This window comes from Panthera uncia, chromosome X, assembly GCF_023721935.1.
Source record: "Panthera uncia isolate 11264 chromosome X, Puncia_PCG_1.0, whole genome shotgun sequence".
Classification (NCBI taxonomy): Eukaryota; Metazoa; Chordata; class Mammalia; order Carnivora; family Felidae; genus Panthera; species Panthera uncia.
Genome location: NC_064817.1, coordinates 39124223 through 39142977, shown reverse-complemented (window position 1 = coordinate 39142977; position 18755 = coordinate 39124223). Strand labels below are relative to the sequence as shown.

Genomic DNA, 18755 nt, shown 5'->3' with positions numbered 1-18755 from the left:
CAATGTGATGATTTGATATATATTGTGAAAGGGCTCCAACCAAATTAACACATCCATTACCTCACATACTTTTTTTTCTTTTTGTGGTGAAAACATTTCAGTTCCACTCTCTTAGCAGCTTTCAAATATGTAATGCAGTATTGTTAACTACAGTCACCATGCTGTACATTAGATCCCCAGAGTTTATTTATCTTACAACTGAAAATTTATACCCTTTTACCAAATTCTGCCCATTTCCTCCATTCCTCAGTTCTTGGCAACCACTATTCTACTGTTTCTAGTTTAACTTAAAAAAAATCACATATATAAGTGACACCATGCAGTATTTGCCTTTTTCTGTCTGGCTTATTTCACTTAGCATAATATCCTCCAGTTCATCTGTGTTGTCACAAATGGCAGGATTTCCTGAAGAGCTAACTTTAAAAGTACAGACAATGTGAAATATTGCTCTAGAACTAAAAATACTTAATATCTGTTAAAAAGACAAGTGCAATGCTCATTTAGTAACTCTTAACTTCTACTTATACCTAAGACACTTATCCAAAGAGCAAAGTTTGAATTCTGGCTACCCTTTTCACAGCTCAGATCACTGACATTCTAACTCAACTGACTTAGACATTATTCTAAACCGGGAGATAGCAAACTTTTTCTGTAAAGGGACAGAGAGTAAATATTTTTTGCTTTGCAGGCCATTCGGTCTGTGTCGTAATTATTCAATCCTGCCACCGCAGCACAAAAGACACTAGACAATACGTAAACAAATAGACATGGCTGTGTTCTGATAAACTTAAAACTTCATTTATGGGCACTGAAACGAACTGTTAAACTTCACTTATGGACACTGAAATTTGAACTTCATATAAATTTTACATATCATGAAATATTCGTCTTTTGATTTTTTCCAACCATTTAAAAACAGAAAAAAAAAATCCATTTGTAGTCTGTGGGCTGTATGAAAATAGGTAGTAGGCCAGATTTGGCTGGCAGGCTGTAATGTACCAATCCCTGCTCAAACCAAGACCTGATGCCTCCCAGAAGGAATTTAAAATTTCACACACTCCCTGATTAAAAAAAAAAAAAAGCAGACATTTCAAACCAACATCTCACCATAAACTTCTGCTAAAGTTTCAGCTTGGGGAGTAGGGGCAAACTCTGTAAGTGTATAGCAAGATATTATAGTGGAAAGAGAACTGGAAAACTGACTTAAAGACCCGCAGTTTATTAGGTATGTAAAGCTACAAAAATCACTCATTCTTTCTGGAGCTCAATTCCCCCCATCCTGGACCATTTGCAACAATCTTCCACATTGCTGAAAGGGAGCAGGAGTTATAACTATAATTTACTAAACTAATGTTAATTTCTATCTGGGATATATAGCAAATATTTCTATTTCTATTATGTGCAGTCCCTATGAAGCAAAGATATTTCAAAATGTTTTATCATTATTATTCCAGTCTATTCTGGAATATAGAGCCTACTTATGATACTCTGAATAGCCTGAGTAGTGAAAAACCCCAAACAGGAGAAACCCACAGAAATGCATATCCAGACATATCTAAATCAAAGTGCGGAACAAAAACACAAAGGAAAAAATCTTTAAAGCAACCAGTCAAAAACCTTACATTATAGGAGTAACTATACACAGGGTATGACACAGGTTCCTGGTGTCAAAGCGACCTGAGGCATCCCTCAAAAGAAATCGCTATGATCATCGCCCTATCATTAAAAGACTCTGTAGGAGGGATGCTAACATCCCATTCTCCCATCACATTCTAGGCTGTAAAATGGGTGCTGACGTATGGACCGAGATACTGTGCCGTGCCTTGCCTTGAAAGCTGTGCCATGAAGGCTGGCCCTTGCCTTGCCATTAAGAACCCACCGTTTGTAACCCATGGACAATACTAGAAAAGTTTTACAAGGGGGAAATTACCCAATGTTGTAATTTAAGTAGTTAGTAGAGGACGCTGACAGAAAACAGTAAAGATAGAGAAATCCATCATAGTCTAAGCAACATTTCAACACATGTAGTCTTTACGGCTAACTTCTCTAGAAAATGGTCCCCAGTTGGGTTTTAATTCAACTGGGTCCTAGTTTCCACCGGTAATGAGTAGAGGTCCTACAACCAGAAGTGGCTAGACCAGAGATGTGAAGGGGGATCACATTAGACCAATGAGGAAGAAACCTCACACAGGAGACTTAAGATTGGCAGCTGTCCTGATGACTTAGGTGACTGCCCCATGCCCAGACAACTTTAAGGACAGGAATAAAGAGAGGGCATCAAATTTCTGGGTCTTATTACCATTCTGGCCATGGTACTAACTTCCAGCCAAAAGGCACGCTTTCTCCTCCCCATAGAGTAGCCACAGGCTAGAGGATTGCAACCTGAGCAATTGGCATGAAGTGTTCCAATAAGACCATACTCCTTGAAAAGCCCCTGGATTGAAAATAAAGGAAGAGAAGAAAAAGTATTCACCATGTCTGCACCGAGGCTCAGAGTCCAGAGTCCACCCCACACTGGGTGCCAAATGATGTGGAAATGTTGGGGTTTGGAGCTGATGGCCAAGAAAGAATTCATGAGAAGTCTTTGGGGCTGGTTTTGTTAAAGCAAGGGGATAGGACCTGTGAGCAGAAAGATGCACTGGGGTTGTGAGGAGTGACTGATTATATACTTTTGAGTTGGGAGGGGGTTAGAGACAGCACAAGCCTCCAAGGTATTTTGGAAACAAGGTTTACGGGACCCTGAGGGGACTAGCTATTGTTAGGAAAAGGTCATTTACTTTGCAAGTTTACTAAACCTTCAGTCATGGGACCCTTCAGATATTTATCAGCGGGCCATATGCTTGGAGAATGACTACTAACATATATTTGGGAGGTTAGAGATAAAGGAAGTTTCCAAAGGACTTGGAAACTTAGACTTACAGGATCCTGGAGATCAGGATAATGTTAAGCTAAGATTGCCTTCTGCCCTTAGCAAAGGGTCACTCAAGCAGCTGTGTTCCTAGAGGAATGTCACTCTGCCTGTCTCAAGGACTTGTCAATGGGCTATAAGTTGTAAGGAAATTTAATTTTTTTTCTTTTGCCTGTTTCCCATATCATTTTATTGGAGTACAAAAATTTGACATTACAGTGGATTTTTCATCAGAAACCATGAAGGTCAGAAGGAAACAAAATGTTTGAGGTGTGGGGAAAAAGGAACTATCAACACATAATTCTATATCCAGCAAAAATACCTTCAGAAATGAGAATTGATAGCCAGCAGCCTGCTCTAAAAGAATTGCAATAGGAAGTTCTTCAGACAGTTGAAAAATTATAGCAGACAGAAATTTAGAACATTAGGGACAAAGGAACAGCAACATAAATAGAAAATAATTGGGTAAATATAATAGACTATTCTCTTGGTTCTTGAAAATATGTTTCATAGCTGACAGCAAAAATGATAACGTGTGAAGGGATTTTCAATAGGCGTAAATGGAATATAAAACAACTATAACACAAAGGATGTTGGGTAAATGTAAGGTTTCTGCATTCCTCTTGAAGTGATAAAGTATTGATGTAGACTGTGCAAAGATATGCATTATAATTCCTAGTGTAACCACAAAAATATGCAGAGATGAACTCAAAAATCACAGTCAATAAATTAAAATGGGGTGCTAAAAAATGTTCCAGTAACCCAAAAAAAGGCAGGGAAGTGGGGAAAAAAAGGAAATAGTAACAGATAAAGTGGGATATAGAGGGACATGACATAATGCTAAAAGGTTATTAACTCACCAAAAAGACTTAACAATCCTAAATTTGTACACACCTAACAATGGTGCTTTTAAAATATGTGAAACAAAAACTGTCAAACCAAAAATGAGAAGTAGAAAAATCCAGTTATACTTGGAAGCTTCAATACTCTTCTCTAATTAATACACAGAAGTAGTAGACACAAAATCAGCAAGAATATGTAAGAACTGAACATCATTATCAACTAAGTGGAATTAGTTGACATGATATAGAACACTCTACCTGACAACAGCAGAATATATATTCTTTCAACAAGACAGACCATATCCTGGGTCATAAAACAAACCTCTAATATAAAAGAATTGAAATTATAAAGAATATGTTCCCTGGCCATAAAGAAATTAAAATAGACATCAACAACACACAGATAAGAGGAAAAGTTCCAAACACTTGGATGTTAGATAGCATACATCTAAATAATCCATGAATCAAAGAGAAACTTTAAAACAATTTTTTTTTATCTTAGAGAGGGGGAGAAAAAGCACACATGAGTGGGGGAGAGGGGCAGAGGGGAGCGAGGGAGGGGAGGGGAAGAAAAAGAAAGAGAGAGAGAGAGAGAGAGAGAGAGAGAGAGAGAAAGAGAAAGAGAAAGAGAATGAACAAACCCTAAACAGGCTCCATGCTTAGCATGGAGCCCAATGTGGGGCTTGATCCCATGACTCTGTGATCATGACCTGAGCTGAAATCAAGAGTCAGATGCTTAAGTGACTGAACCACCCAGGTGCCCTTCAAAGAGAAACTTTCAAGAGAAATTAGAAAATACTCAGAATTAAAGAAAAATGAAAATACAACATAAACCAATTTGAGGGCTACAGCTGAAGCAGTGCTTAGAGGGAAATTTATAACATTAAATGCTCTTGTAGGGAAAAAAAAAACGGTCTCAAATAAACAATCTACACTTCCACCTTAGGGAACTAAAAAAAGAGCAAAATAAATCCAAAGCAGTCAGAACAAGGAAATAATCTGGATAAAGCAGAAATCAATGAAGCTGAAAAACAACAGAGAAACAGAAAAACAACAGAGAAAAATCAATGAAAACAAAAGCTGGTTCTTTGAAAAAAATCAATAAAATTGATAAACCTCTAGCAAGATTGAGAGAGAAAAGAAGAGAGAACACTCAAATTAGCCATATGAAGAATGAAAGAGGGAATTATCACCATAGACTCTGCAACCACTGAAAGGATAGTAAGGGGATATGATGAATAATTCTATGCATATAAATTAGACAACTTAAATGAAATGGGACTGATTGCTCAAAAACCACAAACCACCAAAATTCATTGATGATGAAATAGATAACCTGAATAATGCAATATCTATTAAGGAAATTAAATTCACAGCTAAAAATCTTTTTAAGAAGAAATACTCAGGCCCAGATGGTTTCACTGGCAAATTTCAACAAACATTTAAAGAAAAAATAACACCAATTCTGCAAGATCTCTCCCAGGCAACAGGAGAGGAGGGAATCCTTCTCAACAAATTTTATCAAGTCCTGATACCAAACCCAGACAAATGCAATACAAAAAAAGAACGCTATAGACCAATATTCCTCATGAATACAGAAGCAAACATCCCCAGCCAGCAAAATATTAGCAAATCTAACAGCAATATATAAAACCCTAAAACCAAGTGGAGTTTACCCTAGGAATGCAAGGCAGGTTCAATGTCTAAAAACCAATCAATGTAATCAACCATATTAAGTGTAAAAAAGAAAATCCACATGAGCATTTCCGTTCATGATGACAAAAGCATCTGTCAAAATTCAGCATGCATTCATGATAGAAACTCTCAGCAAACTAGGAATACAAGGGAACTTCCTCAACTGAATAAAAAAACTTAAAGACGACAGACTTGAGGGTGAAACAGGAGAAAAGATGTTCTTTTTCACTACTCCTATTTAAAAAAATTTTTTGAGTATAGCTGACATACAGTGTTATCTCACCACTCCTATTACATCATACTGGAAGCCCTGGCCTGTGCAATAAGGGATAGATAGATGGATGGATAGATGGACGGATGGACAGATGAATAAACAGATAAATAAACGGCACACAGGGGTTTCTGGCTGGCTCAGTCAGTGGAGCAGGCAACTCCTGATCTCGAGGTTGTGAGTTCAAGTCCAGGTTGGGTATAGAGATTACTTAAAATCTTTAAAATGTACTAGGGGCCCGTGGGTGGCTCAGTTGGTTAAGCGTTCACCTCAGGTCATGATCTCACAGTCATGAGATTGAGCCCCGTGTGGGGCTCCGTGCTCAGTGTGGAGCCTGCTTAAGATTCTCTCCCTCCTACTTCCTCTGTCCCTCAACTCGCGCTCACTCTCTCTCAAGAAAAACGGGCATATAGATTGAAAGAAAGAAATGAAACTACTCCTACTCCTAAACAACATGATTGTTTGCTTAGAATATATCAGAGAATCTATTTTTTAAAAATCCTTTAACAACCAGTTAGCAAGGGAGGAGGACATAAGGTCAACACAAAAATAAATCATATTTCTATGTGGTGGTAACAAGCAATTAGAAACTGAATATTTTAAAAATATATTATAGGGGCGCCTGGGTGGCGCAGTCGGTTAAGCCTCCGACTTCAGCCAGGTCACGATCTCGCGGTCCGTGAGTTCGAGCCCCGCGTCGGGCTCTGGGCTGATGGCTCAGAGCCTGGAGCCTGTTTCCGATTCTGTGTCTCCCTCTCTCTCTGCCCCTCCCCCGTTCATGCTCTGTCTCTCTCTGTCCCAAAAATAAATAAAAAACATTGAAAAAAAATTTAAAAAAAAAAATATATATATATTATATACAATAGTTCTAAAGAAATAAAATATTTAGGTATATCTCTAACAAAACACATATAGGATCTATATGCTGAAAACTACAAAACACTACTAGAAGAAATTCAAAAATCTAAATAAATGGCGAAATATACTGTATTCATATGGTGAAATGTTCAGCATATTAAAGATGTCAATTATCTCCAAATTCATCAGATTCATCAGGAGACTGAACCTAATTCCAATAAAAATCCCAGCAGCATTTTTTTTTTGTAAATACACAGGTTGATCCTAAAATTTATAAAAAAATTTATAAAAAAACAGCAAAAGATCTAGAATAGCTAAAACAAATTTTAAAAAGAATAGAGAAACCACACTAACTGATTTTAAGGCTTACTATAAAGCTACAGTAATCAAGACAGTGATATTGGTGAAGTGATAAAAACTGACCAATGGAACAAAACAGTTCAGATATTGACCCACATAAATATAGGCAACTGATGTTTGACAAAGGTGCAAAAACAACTTAAAGAAGGAAGAATAGTCTTTTGGACAAACGGTGCTGGAACAATAAGATATCCATATGTAAAAGCGAGACCTCCATCTAAACTTTGCATCATATACAAAGATTAACTGGAAACAGGCATAAACCTAAGTGTAAAACATGGAACTACAAGTAACTTTTAGAAGAAAACAGGAGAAGGGTGCCTGGGTGGCTCAGTCAGTTGAGCGACCAACTTCAGCTCAGGTCATGATCTCAGTTTGTGAGTTCGAGCCCCACATTGGGCTCTGTGCTGACAGCTCAGGAGCCTGCTGCAGATTCTGTGTCTCCCTCTCTCTCTGCCCCTCCCCGACTCATGCTCTGTTTCTCTCTGTCTCAGAAATAAATAAACATTTAAAAAAATTTAAAAAAAAGAAGGAAACAGGAGAAAATCTTCATGACCCAGAATTAATAAGAGTCCTTTTGAAAAAAATGATAGATTGGACTTCATCAAAATTAAAATCTTAATTGGTGAATGACGCTGTTAGGAAAATGAAAAGCCAAGCCAAAGATGCAGAGAAAATATTTGTTAATAAATTATGTAACCAACAAAGGATTTTTAACCAGAATATTGAAAAAAAAAAAAACAAAAAAAACCTCTCAAAACTCAACAGTAAGAGGGGCACCAGGATGGCTCAGTCAGAGGAGCATATGACTCTTGATCTCAGGGGTTGTGAGTTCAAGCCCCATGCTGGGTGTAGAGATTACTTAAAATAAACAAACGTGGGGGCCTGGCTGGCACAAATGGTAGAGTATACGACTCTTGATATCAGGGTTGTGAGTTCAAGCCCCACATTAGGTGTAGAGATTACTTAAAAATATTTAAAAATACATAAGTTAAAAAAAAAAACAATTCAACAGCGAGAAAACAAACTACCAAATTTAAAAATGGGGAAAATACTTGAACAAATAATCCTCTCGACAAATACTTGAGCAAAATACTTCCCTCTGATGGGTTTTATAAAAGTCATGAATTTGAAGTCAGTCTGGCTTTTTAAAATTTTAAGGGTGGGAGCAATGTTCCTTCACCTAACTACACCCCAGGGCAGCAGGTGGCCCAAGTGATTATTTTTTCAAAAACACTTTACAATGAAGTATTGGAGAACTTGTTTTAATAATAACCAGGAAAAAAAAACGGGTTGAAAAAAATGTCTCCTACTTGTCCCATATCCCTAACCCACTCCACCCCCTCTTCCGTGGTGTTTTAGAATTTTGGTTCAGAATTCCTCTGCAGAGGATTCCCTGTGCTGCATGGAAAGCTGGCACTTTGGTCTTTGTATTAATAGGCACCATACCTGGATAATTTCTGAATTGGAGTTTTTATTACAAGATACTTGTCTTATGCCTCTTTCAATAAAGTCGTCAAGCTGATTCAGTTTGTTAGTGAACCATGTTTTAACCTGCCCTTCCTGTCTCACATGATGTTTCAAATTTGTATATATTTAACACTCAATGGTCTTGTAGACAATTAAGGTTTTATTAATGTGAAAACGATCTACTGTTTTGTTGGATTCTGTGGGTGCTAACAGGGCAGGCTGCAACCCTCCACTTGAGCTCACTCTGTTCTCCATTTTCATCCCGGACAACTGCAAATCAATGACTGACATGGAGTACCAGTGGAGCCTGGGGGGTAGAGGGCGGGGGGCAGTGGTCAGGGCTGAACAGTGCCTAGTGCCTGAAACACACTGGCCATTTGCAGAATTGTTGATTTGATTATGCTATTCAGTAGTGTGAAAAGGAAAGTATTAAAATAAAACCTGTTAGAGAAAAGGAGGCTCTATCAGAACGAGCTGCAGTATATTTTGCCAAAGCTATTAGATTTTTGAGGCAGCTGGTAGTTTATCAATTTTTATTTCTTCAATATAGTTATTTTATGGCCATTACCAGCAAAACTGGATTATAAGGAATAGTGTTTGACAGGAAAGAAGGGCCCAGTGTGAGTCTGTTTGCTCTGGATCTCCTAAAACAAAGGTTCTTAATGTCATCCTCTTGGCTTATAAATAGAACAATAACATGATAGGAAGGAACATCAGTTTCTCATTTTGTGAGAGTAGTTCCAGAAAGTCTTTCTGCAGTCTTTTGCAGAGGCATCCAGTGTTTTTTCCTGCGAAGAGCTCTTCAGGTACCAGCATGATCACTAAGGTATTTCAAGGTGCTGGTAAAGCATTAAAACCAGCAATCAGTAGTGGATTTCAGGGACTTTGTACAGGATGGGGCATGATCCACAGGCAATGCTGTAGGATGTTTCGGGTGTCAAAAAATGTAATTTTCAAAATTAAAAACGTGACTCCTACAAACACAGAGTGAACACATGTCAAAGACTACTTTATCTGTGAGGGAACCAGGATAATTCAAAGAATATTTGAGAGATTTGGTATACAGAGGTACTAAAATTAAAAAATGCTACAGTAAGATAGCTAAATTGGACAGAAAAGTGGTTAATGTCTACAGGACAGTTCATCTGTACTCTCAGATTATTTCTTCTACCCAAAAGAATTTTTACATCTCCTACCCGACAAAAATCTTTTAACGCATCACTTCCAAACAAAGATGCAATCCCCCAAAGAACTAAATAATCCTTGGGTGGGCCTCTCAATGTTCCAGTATAACAATGAAAGAACGCATGACCATCTTTTTGTATTATTTTTAAGTTTTAAATAATTTCTATTAACAGAGGGCTAATAGTTTATTTTATATTTGAGTAAGTCTTTGTGACTAAAATTAAGGTTCTAGGGGACCAGCTTTTGGAATAGTATGGTGGTGCTTATATATTTTGCTTTACCCAAGCATTCCAAAATATCATTTATTTACCTTTCAAACCAATCACAGGATCTTAGAAGTCATCTGAGATCCCGCCATCTCCTCGGGCATGTATCCTTTCTTTAGCAGTCTTGACAGATGATCCTGAAGCATTTGTGTGCAAGGAGGAAGGAAACTGGCATGAGTGCTCATTATGTGCACATTTATTTTCAAAGGGCCAAATTCCTTTTCTCACGGTAACACGTAACCTATACATTTAGCCGCATTTATCAAATAAATGGATTTCTTCAGCATAATTGCCTTGAATTATACCTTAATTCTAAAAATTTATACACAGTATAATTTATCCTTCTTGATGTACAATTCGAGTTTTGAAAAATGCATACATTTGTAATTACCACCACAAACAAGATATAGAACAATTCCCCACAATGAGATACCATCTTACCCAGTCAGAATGGCTAGCATCAAAAAGGCAAGAAATAACAAGCATTGGCAAGGACGTGGGGGAATGACAAGGACACGCAGTACCGGTGGAAATGTAAATTGGTACAGCCACTGTGGAAAACATGCGGGTCTCTCAAAAAATTAAAAATAGAAATGCCACAAGATCCAGTAATTCCACTGTTGGATATTTACCCAAAGAAAACAAAAACACTGCTTTAAAAAGATAAATGCTATGTTTATAGCAGCATTATTCACAATGGCCAAGAAATGGAAGCAACTCAAGTGTTCATCCACAGATGAATGGATAAAGACATGGTATATACAATGGAATATTACACAGCCATAAAAAAGGACGAAATCCTGCCATGTGCAACAACATGGATGGACCTAGAGGGTATGATGTGAAGTGAAATTAAGTCAGTCAGAGAAAGACAAATGCCATATGATTTCATTCATATGTGGAATTTAAGAAACAAAACAAATGAGCAAACAGGAAACAAAAGAGAGAGACGACAACAACAACAACAACAAACCAACCCCGAGTCTTAAATACAAAGAACAAACCAGTGGCTGCCAAAGGGGAAGTGGGTAGGGGTATGAGTAAAATCGATAAAAGGGATTAAGAGGTAACAATTTCCAGTTATAAAATAAATAAGTCACGGAGATGACAAGTGCATCTTAGGGAATATAGTCAATAATATTGTAATAACACTGTATGCTAACAGCCGGTGACCACACATCGTGGTGAGCACTGAATAACACACAGAATTGTTGAATCGCTATGTTGTACACTTGAAACTAACATAACATTGTGTGTCAACTGTACCTTAGTAGTTTTTTTCGAAAAACTGGCAACCCTACAAAAAAGATATAGAAGAGTTCCAAGCATAAGTGCTTTTCAAGTGTCAATTAATCCACAAGTACTTATTGAGTACAGGTATGTCCAGTGGTCACTGGTCAGGCTTTGGGGATAGCAGGAAAGTGTGAAAAGGCAGAAGTAAAAGATTATGCCTGCCTCCAAAGAACTCGACAGTCTAACCAGTGAAGTACACATGAACCAAGCACAAATGAGCAATCTACTGGGTAATAATCTGCATGAGATGTGGGTTCTGGTATTGGTACTGCCAACATATGACCTCAAGAAGCCATTTTTTATGGTTATTTCTTATCTGGGCATTCCTTTCCTCATTCATAACTTGAAGGGGTGTCTGTCTGAGACAATCTCTAAGGTCTCTCCTAGTAATAAGCACACGTGAATCAGGTATGAACGTTCAAAGTGATGGTGGAAGGCTGCGAGGCTGAGAACAGCTTTATGGCATTCAGGCAGTCCACGGGTTGACCCTACAGTGTTAGTGACCAAGGGCGAACGGTAAGAGATGCAGCAGTGAGCTGAGAGGTACGACCTGCCATGGGTCTGTGAAGGGAGCAAATAGAGGGATGTTGGTCCTGTGAAGTACAGAAGAACCGCAAAGTGTTATTCTCGAAGACAGTGGTGAGCCCAAGCTTTGAACTGCTTGAGCACGAGGGAGAGACACGAAGATTTGAAAGCTTATTTGTCTATGAAGTAGAGAGAGGAGTGACACCATGACGACAGTGATCCACAGTAATCTCTTCAAGAAAACTCCCATAGGCGTGTCTTCTAGGCCCTGGGAATACAATGCTACAAACCATGCCCTCAGTTATTTATTGCTGCATAGTAAATCATCCCAAAACATAGTGGCTTAAAATAACAACCATTTTATGTGCTCACAATGCTGTGGCTCAGCAATCTGCAGTAGCATCAGCTAGGTGGTTCTTCTGTGACTCTTTCCTAGGGTCCCTCATATGGTCAGTCATCTGGCGACGTGACTGGGACTCATGTCTGCCTACATGTCTGATGCGTGGCTGCTGCCTGGCCTCTCTTGCCATGTCATCTCTTCCTCCAGCAGGCTGGCTGGACTTCTTCATAAGGTTGCTTCAGGGTCCCTAGGGAGCAAGGAGGAAGCTACAAGACTTCTTGAGACCTAGGCTCAGAAGTCACACAGAACTACTCACGTGGCATTTTACTGGCCAAAGCAAGTTACAAGAACAGCCCAGATTCAGGGAGTAGAGAACCGGACTCTACCTTGATGGGAGGGGCTGCAATGTCACATACATACATACATGCATACAGAAATGAAAGGACTCTGTGGCCATTAACCATTCTATCACACCATCCCGTTTGGGAAAATGAGTGCTGAGCACATTAAATCCTGTGCACCTTCAAAGATGGAAGGAACCACTGAGATGAAAAAGATAAGCTTCTGAGTGGGTCCTGAGGAATGTACAGGATGGAACGAACCCAGAGGAATGTGGAGAACTTCAGGCAAAGGCAGTACACACAGGAGTGGCAGGATGACTCATGGTATGTTTAGAGTCTAGTGAATGCATACTTGGCTGGAATGGGTAGAGATGAGGATTTGAAAAATTAAGAGGTAACGATGGTGGGAAAGGTTATGATTGGATGTGGAAGACCTTAACTGCTAGGCTTTCAGGAATACAGACGCTACCCACCATGCAGTGAGCAGCAAGGAGTCAGTGGCGGCTTCGTGGCAGGAGTGGGAATGGTGGTATAGGGAAGAGGCCTTTAGGACCTGCATCTTCATGGACAGCAGTCTGGAAGGAAGTTGAACTGGCTCTGGAGTATAGTGGCATAGAGATCATGGCAAGAGAGCAGCCTAGAGATGGTTTCCCTAAAGGCAAGTGCCTGCATGGATTCTCTTCAAGGGGTTAAAGGGCATAAATGGAGCTTTTACCTCCAGATTTATTTAGAGGTATAAAAATTGTTTATCCTGGATTTAAATTGGTCATCCCAGAGAGCTAAATTCAGGCTCATCTCTCTCTCTGTCTCTGTCTCTCTGTCTCTTTCTCTTACACACACACACACACACACACACACACACCACCAGTCTCCTGTATAAGATACAAGTTTCATGAGAGAGAAGTACAATACAACTGTTAACAATGCTTCGTCTGTATTTGAAAAAAAATTCTAGTGCTCTTTAACAATGTAAATGGGAAAAGAACTATGGGGAAGGTCAGAAACCATGATGGGGCCAGAAAAAGGCTGCCTGCAGTTTTGACTGCAGTCTATACTATGGAGTCATATTCTGCGCAGGCAGACTATTTAGTCACACTTTTCACAGTGGCAGCGTGGCAAAGCACCAGTTTTCTTTTGACAGTCCACAAGACACATATTTATTTCCCAAACTATCACTGTCCACAGGACTTCTGTGGCCATTAGAACATGTTACATGTAATTTTTAAACACAAAATGAGAACAGATATTTAGTTTGTTTATTAAATAGCAGGCAGCAATTCTCTTTCAGGTATTTGTGGGAGACAGGATATGGAGAATTAGAGGGTTTCCTACACTCTGGGAACAGCAGTCTAGTCGTACAACTTTCAGGTCACGTATATACGAAATAGGTCACAGAATAAGGAAGCATGGCATCAGGTGACAAAGTGAAAAGACAAGACATGATTTAATGAGGAAATATAGAGTAAAGGATGGCGTCCAAATGAGCAGGTTTTGAGGCGCGGGGGAGTCTCTTGCTGGGCTAGAATATGCAAGAAATGGCCCAGGCAGGATTGGCAGGGCAAAGAGGGAAGGAGGCTCCAATTGCGAGGAAAGGCTCCAGGTAAACCTGAGTGTTGGATGGTGGTGATACTTGGGGAGGGGAGGCAGTGAGGGAAGTTTAGAGATGACATCCTAGAGTGTGTGCTCTAAACTTCTTGTTCCACCCAGTTAGCTACCCTGAAAGTGCAGGTGAAGAATTGTCCTCAGTTGACAGACCGCGGCATGTGAATACATTAGAAAACAACTGAACAGACAAGAGAAGAAAGGATATTTGGGTTCCTCTTTGCACACACTGGCTTTCATTCACTGTATAGTAGGTGGATGGGTAGGCCTTTGTGTGTACCTCACAGGACAGGGAGTTCTCCAGGGGAAAACACATCCCCTTTGCCCTTGGTGCTTTCTCAGACTGAGCCAGACCATACTATAGAGCAGTTATGCAAGAAAGGGGCCTCTGTTGCATTTCCTAATGACACAGTGCTCTAGGGAGAGATTTACTCAGGCATGCTGAGTTTTGCAATTCTCTCCTCAAAACTGGGGAGGTTTCCTGTAAAAAGATGTGTTTTAAGATAGGACCTGAGAAATCACAGACGGCTCACATCATAGGGGCTCCAAGAAATCATGCCTCGTCAGTGTCAACTTTAAAAAGTATAAAAATAACATTTAGTGATTATCCAAATTTCTTATTTTGTGGGGAGGTACTCAGGTTTATACCCTTGAGGAATGCCTATCCTGGGGCTTGGTATACAGCAAGCACTAAATGAATGTTAGTTGATTTTGAGGTACTTTTTGCAGTTTCTTCATTAAGTATAGCAATGTACTAAATTTTGGTGAATGTGATTCTTTAATGCTGAGAGGGCAAGTAAAATCATCAAAAATGGGCATGCAGTCCAATCTTTGGCTATTACATAGGACTCCCATACGTATGGTCCTGAACTTTTTCACCACTAAAGATAACTTAAAAAAAATTTTTTTTAAATGTTTATTTATTATCGAGAGACAGAGAGAGACAGAGCGTGAGCACGGGAGGGGCAGAGAGAGGAGGAGACACAGAATCCAAAGCAGGCTCCAGGCTCTGAGCTGTCAGCACAGAGCCCGACGTGGGGCTTGAACTCACAAACCGCGAGATCCTGACCTGAGCTGAAGTTGGATGCCCAACCGACTCAGCCACCTAGCCTCCCCTAAAGATAACTTCTAAAACTTCCCCTAGAGACGGCATTGCTTTGGAGGCTTGCCTACTAAACACATCACACTTATGGATTACTTACTTTCCCTATTTTAATTACAGATGAATGTTTCTGACAAGGTTCAGTTAAACATGAAATAATAATAACATTTGGTATGCCAGACATTGCTCGGCATTGTATCCTTAAGAAGTCTTTAATTCCACACAACAATCCCAGTGGTTATCATTATTAACTTCATTTTACAAAAGAGGAAACTGGGGCACAAAGAGGTTAAACTCAGTCACGGCTGCATGACTAAGTAAGCATAATTCAAACAACTTGAGTCTCTACTACTCTATCCATTCTAGCGTTAGAACACCAGCGAACTAGTTTCACCATGAACATTACTATAATTCTACCAATCTTACGCTCAGGTATTTGCCTTAAAAAATGCAAACATATGTGTCTATAAACACTTGCACATAAATTCTTACAGCAGCTCTACTTATAATTACCCAAAACTGGTACAACCCAAATGTGGTACATTTCTACAATGGAATGCTATTCAACAATAAAAAAGGAACACCTATTAATATACACAACTTGGATGAATCTCAAAAGCATTATGGTGAGTGAAAAAAAAATGCAAGACTCAAAAGATTACATTCAGCCTCGCTCCATTTATATGACATCCTCAAAGTGATAAAACTAGTGATGGAGCACAGATCAGTGGTTGCCAAGAGTTGGGGAGGGAAAAGTGTCACTGAAGAGGTAACACAAAGGAGTTTTGGGGGGGTGATGGAACTGTTTTGTACCTTGATTATGATGGTGGCTATACTGATCTATACATGTATCAAAATCCACAAGACTATGTATATCCCCTGAAAGTCAATTTACTGGATGATAATTAAAGAAAATGGTAAGAGGCCATCTTCTTTTTGGTCAATACTAATTTCTGTATTTTCCATTTACTCACAATACCATTCTACCTATCGCTAACAGTAGTTTTCAGATTTAAAAATTAAGAGTTACACTACAATGTGAAGCAAAGAACCATTATCAGGTCACACGTCCAAACTGAATGATGAGTTATCCCTTTAAATAAACATTCCTTAAAGGTTAAATGAATCTGTGTGCTTAGTGCCTTAAAAATACACGTATTTCAGTAAGTTATTAGACGGCATGACATCTGGCACAGCAATTTGCATAGTAAAACAAAAATAAGTAATCAAAATTAACCCTGGGAAGGACAATGGGATAAAATGAGGATGTTATAAGGATGTCATGGACAACCATGGCTCTTTCTACAGCTTTTCAATTTTTACTAGAATGCATCTCTAGTATATCTCTAGTATAACTAGAAACAGAATTAAAATTTTTTAAAAATCCTTCTAGATTGAAATGGAGATATTTCCCAAGTTGCAATATCCTTCCATCCAGAGGGTTTCCATTGCCTTTGAGAACCTCTTACTCCACTTACCAGGTCACGCTCGTATTCTACTCAACACCTACTGCCTCACTCATAGCACAGTGGGCACTTAAAATATCTGCTGAACTGCACTGCACCCGGAAATGTGGGGAATAAAAATGACAAACACATGGTTACTAACAAAACCTACATTGTGGGAAGACTAAATCAAGCTCTAATTTTGAATGAGGCAAATTATTTCTGAGCGCTAACGATGTTCTCGATAATTACAAAGGCATATATAGAATTCTGAAAGAGAGCAAGACAAACATGTAACAACATACTGCCAGTGGTGTAGAGGTTTCTTTTTTTTTAATGTTTGTTTATTTTTGAGACAGTGCGCTCATGGAGGAGGGGCTGAGAAAGAGGGAGACGGAGGATCCTAAGTGGGCTCTGCGCTGTCAGCACAGAGCCCGATGTGGGGCTCGAACCCACAAACCATGAGATGGCGACCTGAGCTGAAGTCAGATGCTTAACCAACTGAGCCACACAGGCGCCCCCTTAAAGCCTAAAACATGCAGAACTCAAACGAGAATCAATTATTCCTGGTTCCCTAGCCATAAAACCAGAACATGCAAAGAGGTGAGAAAAAGAAAGGAAAAACTAACCTGTGCTGAGTTTCTATGGGCCGTGCACTGCATTAGACATTTATATAGATTAAAACTCATTTTAGGACTCAGGTTTCAGCAGATTTGTAAAGGCCTGGAAAACCATCATTCTCACCATTATGAGAAAGAAGCTAGACAAACTGAAAAACCGATGACTCTTCTCAGACCTATCAAAGTATGGAGTACAGGGCAAACTACCATCTGGATATCTGAAGAGACAGATGCCTGCAGGAAGACACAGGATCTGGGCATGTAAACTGGTAGGAAGATTAAACCAGAAATTCTAACAAGTTACCGAAGGCCAGAGTATGGGATGTCATGAGAGTATGAAGCTCCTGGGTTCCACACGGGGCGGAGGAATTCCCATCCTCTTACAAGTTTTTCCTACAGGAATCCCACCAGGCTCTTAGAGAAAGAATCAGGGGAATCCCAGACAAAGCTCCCATCCTGGTGCCGGTTGGCTGAGGAAAACAACACCCACTGTGAAATCCACCCAGACCCCTTTCCTTTATCTCCAGTACAGAACAAAAGGCTTAATCTGTAGGGGGAAGGGCTTGAAACCCTTGGCTTCAGGACACTCAACTGCAGCTGGGGAAGAGGAAGACAGGAAAAAGAAAAAGAAGCTTCACCCCTGGAGGGCGAGCAGGAATTCTTGTAAAGGACATACTCAAGACCCAGGTTCCAATACCTGCCTAAGTCTGAGGTTTCATCCAGTCATCAGAAAACTCCCTCCTCCCCCCTGCCACCACCTGCCAAACCAGCTATGTGGTTAGTAACAGTGGAATACAACTGGGAGGGCTAGGAGAGGTAGCTCTCGGGAAACAGCACAAAGGAAAACCCCAAAGCCAAGCCGGAGTCAAAAAGAAGGTATCACTAGAGGAGTCAGAAATCTCTGGTGCCCTACCAAAAACAAACATCAAATACAAGCCAACTCCTGACTCGATTAACTCAAATCTCCACACTAAAGGCCTAGCAGAAGGACACCTGTGTTCTTCTCCAAACATATCAAATATTTACCTCAGTATCTCCTGCCCATGTTCAGTTTCAACAGCTTTCCACAGCTTTTCAGCCATGTTCAGCTTTTTATTATGAGGCATAGTAAAAGGCAAGGAAATGTTCCAAGTGACAGAGCAATCATCAAATTTATTTTTTTTTTTAATTTTTTTTTTTCAACGTTTATTTATTTTTGGGACAGAGAGAGACAGAGCATGAACGGGATCAAATTTAGACTCAATATGAATACAGATGTTGGGACTATCTGGAATGAAATTTAAAAGAATTATGATTAATATATTAAAGACTCTAATGGTAGAGTTGCACGGTAGGCAACATGCAAGTCTAGATGAATAATTTCAGCAAAAATACAGAAAGGATAAGCAAGAAATCGAAATGCTAGAAATAAAAAAAAAAAGTTAAAAAAAAAACCCAACATGCTCAAAAAAAGGACAAAAAACCCAACATGCTCAACAGGAGATTAGACACGGCCAAGGAAAGAATCTGTGAGCATAACGATCGAGTTTCTTGGTCAGATCAATAAAAATTAAAATAAAAAGAGACAAGAGAGTGAAAAATTCGAACATGGCATGTAAGAACTGTGGGAAAATATCAAACAGCATAACATAC

At 39.4% G+C, this 18755-nt stretch overlaps 1 protein-coding gene across 2 annotated transcripts in view; it reads right to left on the bottom strand.

Annotated features, from left to right (window-relative positions):
* JADE3 (jade family PHD finger 3) overlaps positions 1 to 18755 on the bottom strand; it is a 134460-nt gene that overhangs the window by 105038 nt on the left and 10667 nt on the right. Inside the window, exon 1 of one of the 2 annotated variants that reach the window (XM_049644580.1) lies at positions 9900 to 13088. The exons of the other annotated variant lie outside the window; for it this stretch is intronic. The gene's annotated coding sequence lies outside the window, so the exon portion shown is untranslated. Of the gene's footprint in view, positions 1 to 9899; positions 13089 to 18755 lie in introns of those variants that run through there. 2 annotated transcript variants of the gene reach the window in all.